The following is a 6,000-nucleotide window of genomic DNA, read 5'->3' on the forward strand; positions in this document are numbered from 1 at the left end:
CAGGACTCTGGCTCTGCCGTGTTTAAAGGAGAGTTTAATGAACTGAACTGTGGGGGTTTTTCTTGCTGCATGAAAATCTCGGGATGTCATTTAAAAATAAATCCATCTGATAACAAACAGCCTCACAAACTGAGAACAACACGAGCAAAGTGCCACCAAAGCCTTTGGTTTATATTAGCACGTTATTATATTATGTATAATTTAATCAGAGGATTTCCCGGTGAGCAGATTGAACATTTTTACACAATTAAAGTTTTGATTAAGTGTCATAAGTGACAGGCAGGAGACGACCAGGCAGGCAGAGACGGATCAGTGTCATGAGGTCAGACTGCAGTCCGTCACACAGGGGCAGCAAGAAAAACACGGAAGAAAACCTGGATGTCAGGTGAATTCTCCTCTCAGTGCCCTTGAGCAAGGCACTGGCTCTGAACAGGAGTTGCAGGTTGGCGGCTGCAGCTGCTGCCGGCGCTCCGGATGCAGAGAATCACAGCATGAAGCTCCTTAGCAATGAACTCCACTTAAACTTAAACTTAAACTTAAACTTAACTTAACTCAAAGCAACTTAACCAGCTGCGGAGCTTGATCCCACCTGGAACCAACAAACACTGTCGTGATGGGTTGCCATGGCAACAGTGGGATGACACCTGGACCGAATGTCATTGCAGACATAAAAATTACTGTGTGTGTGTGTGTGCTTTTGTATTATAAACAATGAGCAAACTTACGATTTTATTGTGAAAGCAACAGGAAAACTGCATCAATTTCTCGGCTACAATTTTGTTAACTCTAGTTAACTTCGAAAGGTAATCTCAGAGTCTAAATCCATGTTTATCATGTCCAGAAATAAAGATAAATAACTAAATAAGAATTAATTAATATGAAACACCATGTGGCTTTTAAATGATTTGGATCCAAATTCTAATGAGGAAAAGCTGCATGAGGACTTATGACAACAGATCCATTTCTTTCTGTCCAAACACAGACTGAGACATGACGGTCACCTTAAATGACTAAAAGTGAATATATAGCCATTTTGTGGTTTGTGCCACAAAAGTCCATAATTTATGCAAATTATGTTAATGAGGAAAGGTTGCATGGTTTGGTTATGGAAAGAGAAATTTCTGGATATCAAATCATAAATTCACACTCCAGTATCACCTTTACAAGTTGACAAATGTGAAAATACAGCCATTTCCCAATTTTGACCATTTTTTTAAAAAACATAGGCTAATTTATGCAAATAATGCTAATGAGGAAAGGCTGCCTGACGGTACCGCGGTGCTGGATGGATTTCTGGAAATCACAAACATGGATTTAGACTCTTAGACCACCTTTTCATTTCAACTAGAAGCAAAAATTACCGCCATCACTCAATCTGGCCAACATGCAACTTCTAGCCACCAGGCCTCGACACTTTAATGTGAAAAGCTCCCAGGAAGCAGCGCAGAGGAGAGGCGACGTGTGGAGGGAGGACAGGACGCGGCGGGTGGGTTGTGCTCTCTTCACATTTTAATAAAACACAGATCAGACCACAAATAATCAAGTCAAATCAAACAGCAGGGGGCGACAGAGAGACGACTTGCATCCTGTTAAACATCACAGACGATGAGAGCAGCCAGGACCCTTCTGTCGCTCACACGTCTACATCACAGCTGAGAGAGAGAGAGAGGGGGAGAGAGAGAGAGAGAGAGAGAGAGAGAGAGAGAGAGAGAGAGAGAGAGAGAGAGGAAATGGATTTTAAAGTTATTTTTTGAAGTGAGGATGGCGAGAGCATGAGGGGGTCCTGTGTTGGCACCTTGCAGATTCATGAGCAAAGTTAGAGCCACGAACCGGCGCTTTTCTTCTCAGTTTTCAGTTTAATTTTTTTTTTCCTCACTCAGAAACATCATCATCAGGCTGACTTTCCGTAAAAACAGAAATCAAAGCTGACAGAAATATTCATGAGTCTAAGTTTCAGTTTTAGTTAAACACGGTGGTCTGAAGTCTTAACAAGACATCGGCAGAGACTTGAAATGATTTTTTGATCAGGGGTTTTTCAAAGTCTGAGGCTGTGGACCTGCCCTCAGATAAAACTTAGAAAAAAAATGATTGAATTAGAAATTAAAATAGATCAGGCCCTGCAGGTGTTTGGGATCCTGCAGCTGAGATTCTAACTTCAAACTGCACAGAAACATGACTCCCTGTGAAGCGTCTCTTTAACCAAATCACAGCCAATCAGGTTTTTCAACAGCAGGGCTCCTTTTGATAACTAATAAAAAAAATCAATTAGAAATTCTTCATGAAAATCTATTTATTTACTTCTTTTTTTTTTTTTTTTTTTTTTTTAACCCTCTGTCTCTGAGCTTCTCGTGAATCTGTGAGCCGACCCGGGAAGGCCCGCCTCCCAATGAAAACCTCCATTTTAGATGAAAGTGGTCGACTGTGGAGATGGAGAGAAAAAAAATCAAATTGGTCTAAACCTGCGAAGAACAACGAATTAAAGGAAAGAAAACTGATGAGGAAAGAGGAGAGAGGAGAGAGAGAGAAGGAATAAAGGAAGATAGTGATAGCAGGAAAAGATGGCGGACAGAGAGGAAGCTGGTGATCAGGGCGGCGGCAGCGATGCGTTCACGGACGTCTTCATGCGGCGCGGGATCTGTTTAAAGGGATTTCTGCATCGACTCGCTGCTGGCTTGATCGTCCCGAGGAAACGAGGAGAGAGAGACGCGCCATCATCATCATCATCATCATCATCATCATCATCATCTTCATCATCATCATCATCATCATCATCATGGCACAGCTGCAGACGTGACGCTCCTCAGACGAAGGACGGATGGACGGACGGCACATGGAGGGAAACAGCAGCCACAAACTGGGACAGCGACACTGACTAAACACTTGACTCCTATTGGCTGATTCGAGGGACCCGCCTTCCTCGAAAAACAAACAAACAAACAAACAAACAAAGACAAAGGAGCTGCTGAGCCGCTGTGCAGACACTGGCACATTATAACACCGCTTCATAAGAATAACACAAACAAACATTGTTAAGTTTCATTGTGATCAAAAAATAAATTACATCTTTCATCTACAGTGATGAAATTACATTTCATCTACAAATAAAGAACCAAAAAAATTAAGACAATAATTGTGACAAAAAGCATAAAGTTTCTGCGTCTGATTGATATGTGGAAAGAACAGGAGCCGCCGAGCTCATCTGGGACCCTCTGGATGATTCAGGGCCTGGAGATGATCTCCAAATGTCCCGCGGGGCCCCGGGGCCTCGGGGGCCTCGGGGGCCTCAGAGGCCTCGGGGCCTCAGGGCCCTCAGGGGCCTCGGGGGCCTTGGGGCCCTCAGGGGCCTCGGGGGCCGAGCGGCTCTACAGCTTCCAGCTCTACGTCCCAGCGCCTCTGGACAAACGAAGCGACTTCCTCTCCAGCTGAAGTTTTGAGTCTCTGTCGCTCCCAGGACGTCTCTTAACGTCCTCAGCCACCTGTCAATCACTCCCTGTCTCCATGGAGACCAGCTATGTATTGTTCTCTCCATGACGACCATCATTTGGAAGACACTGCATCTGTTGTCAAGGCAACAGGGAGTCTCCAAGCCATCTGAGTCCTGAGAGCCGTCTCCATGGAGACGCTGTGTGTTCTGACCTTTACCCTGACACTGGTGTGTGTGTGTGTGTGTGTGTGTGTGTGTGTGTGTGTGTGTGTGTATGTGAGCTGTCCCACGGACGGTCAAGCCCACATTCACCTCTGTTAGTCGAATAACGAGCTGACATCAGCAAAACAGAGGATCAATCATCCTGATCAGTGAGTGATCAGCTCCTCCTCAGGAACTAACAGACGCCATGGAAACGTGTTTTTTTTTTTTTTCGTGCACACAGAATCCTGATTCAGGACCCTGAACCCTGACCCTGACCCTGACCCTAACCCTGACCCTGACCCTGACCCTGACCCTGACCCTGACCCTGACCAAACTGAGGTCATAACGTCCTGCTTTGAGAGCGTTTACGTTTTCACACACACAGTTTGACTTTTCTAAATGTTAAATTCATAAACCTGTTTGATGTGACTGTCCTCTGCAATGAGGGAGACGAGTCCAGGGTTTACTGCTGCGTGTGTGTGTGTGTGTGTTTCTGATGAAGGTGGTCACTGAATTCAGTGTAAAACAGCTGTGAGGCGACAGCAGACTGCAGGCCTATAGGTGGATGTATGCAGAGTTTACAGGATGATATCCCAATTTTCAGTGTTATTATTATTATTATTATTATTATTACCACCATTACAACAAATCAAAATTCATTATGATTTTTGGGGGTAATGTGGACAGATTAATTACATCATCATGTGCATGAAAAAAAAAAAAAAAAAAGATGTTTCCATGGCTGCTGCTCCCCGTCACTGCCACATTCACACAGCCAGCTGCAGACCTCCAACATGGTGTGTGTGTGTGTGTGTGTGTGTGTGTGTGTGTGTGTGTGTGTGGACGGCTTGCTCAAACATGAAGCCAAACATTCATCCTTTGCTTGTTCAGCAGCTGCTCAGCGGCTAACGGCTAACCAGTCTCCTCCAATAGAGGCGATGCTAAGCTAACATCTACCGCTGTGTCGTCGAATCAAGCGCTCCCTGTCGTCTCCAGAGTCAGTCCCGTCTGTGGGAAGAGAGGCTCCAGTCCTGTGTGTGTGTGTGTGTGTGTCATCAGCTGACTGACAGTCTGTGTTCACATCATTCCTCTTTTATTCCACCGGCCACCTGCTTTTCTCATCTCACTAACTTTTCTTTTTTCTTCCAAAATATCCTCCACGACCTTGTAAATTTATTTTGAATAAAAACTGATTTTGTTGAAACCAAATAAATGTGAAGAGACGTCACAGCTCTGGGCTCTGCACATTTTTCTGGAGGTAAATTTCAGTTTTAATTCCATCCCATCCTCTTGTGTTTCAGACTGTTAGAGCTTGAATCCTCTTTCCTTAAACTGATCCTGAACCAGACAAAAAGCTTCTTCATGTCTGAAGAGGAAACCTCGTCCCATCAGCCCTAAAAAACAAACATCTCATAAAAAACAGTAAAACATCTGGCTCAAAGTCATGCCAGCATCTGTCAGACACACTCAACAGCCTCCCCTATCACCATGGCAACAGCTCTGTGAATGGCTAACGGTGCTTAGGGAATTGTGGGTAATGTAGTGCCTCTGCATTGGAGTCGATCTCTGGTTGGCGAAGGCGCGGTGCGGATTTGGCGATTGGACGGATTTCGGATGTTATGCAGCAAAAGGAGCCAATCAGAACGGAGTCCAGCTGTGATAAAAAGAGTAAAAAAGTAAAAAAGGAGTAAAAAAAAAAAAGGACGGAGGTTTGTAAACACAACAACAAACAACAAACAAAACCAGATCCGACAGTGAGTCTGTATTTGGCCTCATGTTGTTACAAACAGCGCAACATTTTAACCACGTCAGACCACATGACCTGGACTGACCAATCACGACGAAGATGACGAGGAGGAGGGGGAGGAGGAGGAGGAGGGACGGGGAGGCGACCAGCTAATCACAGCACAGAGGAGGCGGGGCTTAAGACGACGACAGGAAGAAGCGGCGGCGGTTTTTCCCCGGTGATTGACAGCCGGACCGCTTGTTGACGTTTGCAGCGTCGCCATGGAAACGAAGCCGCTTCACTGACCGGCGGTATAAAACGCGTTTGAGGCAGTTTAGCTTTTCTACAAGAAAAGAGGAGCAATGTGAAGCAGTCTGCTCTTACTGGTATCAAACTGGTGTGAGATGACGGTGTGTGTGTGTGTGTGTGTGTGTGTGTGTGTGTGTGTGTGTGTGTGTGTGTGTGTGTGTGTTACTGGTTACTGGTTTGTAGATCCCAGTCGGTGGATATGGGTAGAGGAGCTTTACTGGTATTAAACTGGTTTCAGAGGACAGTGTGAACTGGTTTGGACTGGTTTCATGCCCACAGAGGAAGTGTGTGTGTGTGTGTGTGTGTGTGTGTGTGTTTGTGTGTGTGTGTGTGTGTG

General features: G+C 45.1%; 1 protein-coding gene across 1 annotated transcript in view; it reads right to left on the minus strand.

Annotated features, from left to right (window-relative positions):
• Positions 1–3,941: 3,941 nt before the first annotated feature.
• Positions 3,942–6,000, minus strand: part of LOC115357682 (multiple PDZ domain protein-like) — a 72,175-nt gene continuing 70,116 nt past the window's right edge. Inside the window, 1 exon segment of the mRNA XM_030049291.1 lies at positions 3,942–6,000. This exon segment is cut by the window's right edge and continues 470 nt beyond it. The gene's annotated coding sequence lies outside the window, so the exon portion shown is untranslated.

The sequence above is a fragment of the Myripristis murdjan genome, chromosome 4 (genome assembly GCF_902150065.1).
Source record: "Myripristis murdjan chromosome 4, fMyrMur1.1, whole genome shotgun sequence".
Classification (NCBI taxonomy): domain Eukaryota; kingdom Metazoa; phylum Chordata; class Actinopteri; order Holocentriformes; family Holocentridae; genus Myripristis; species Myripristis murdjan.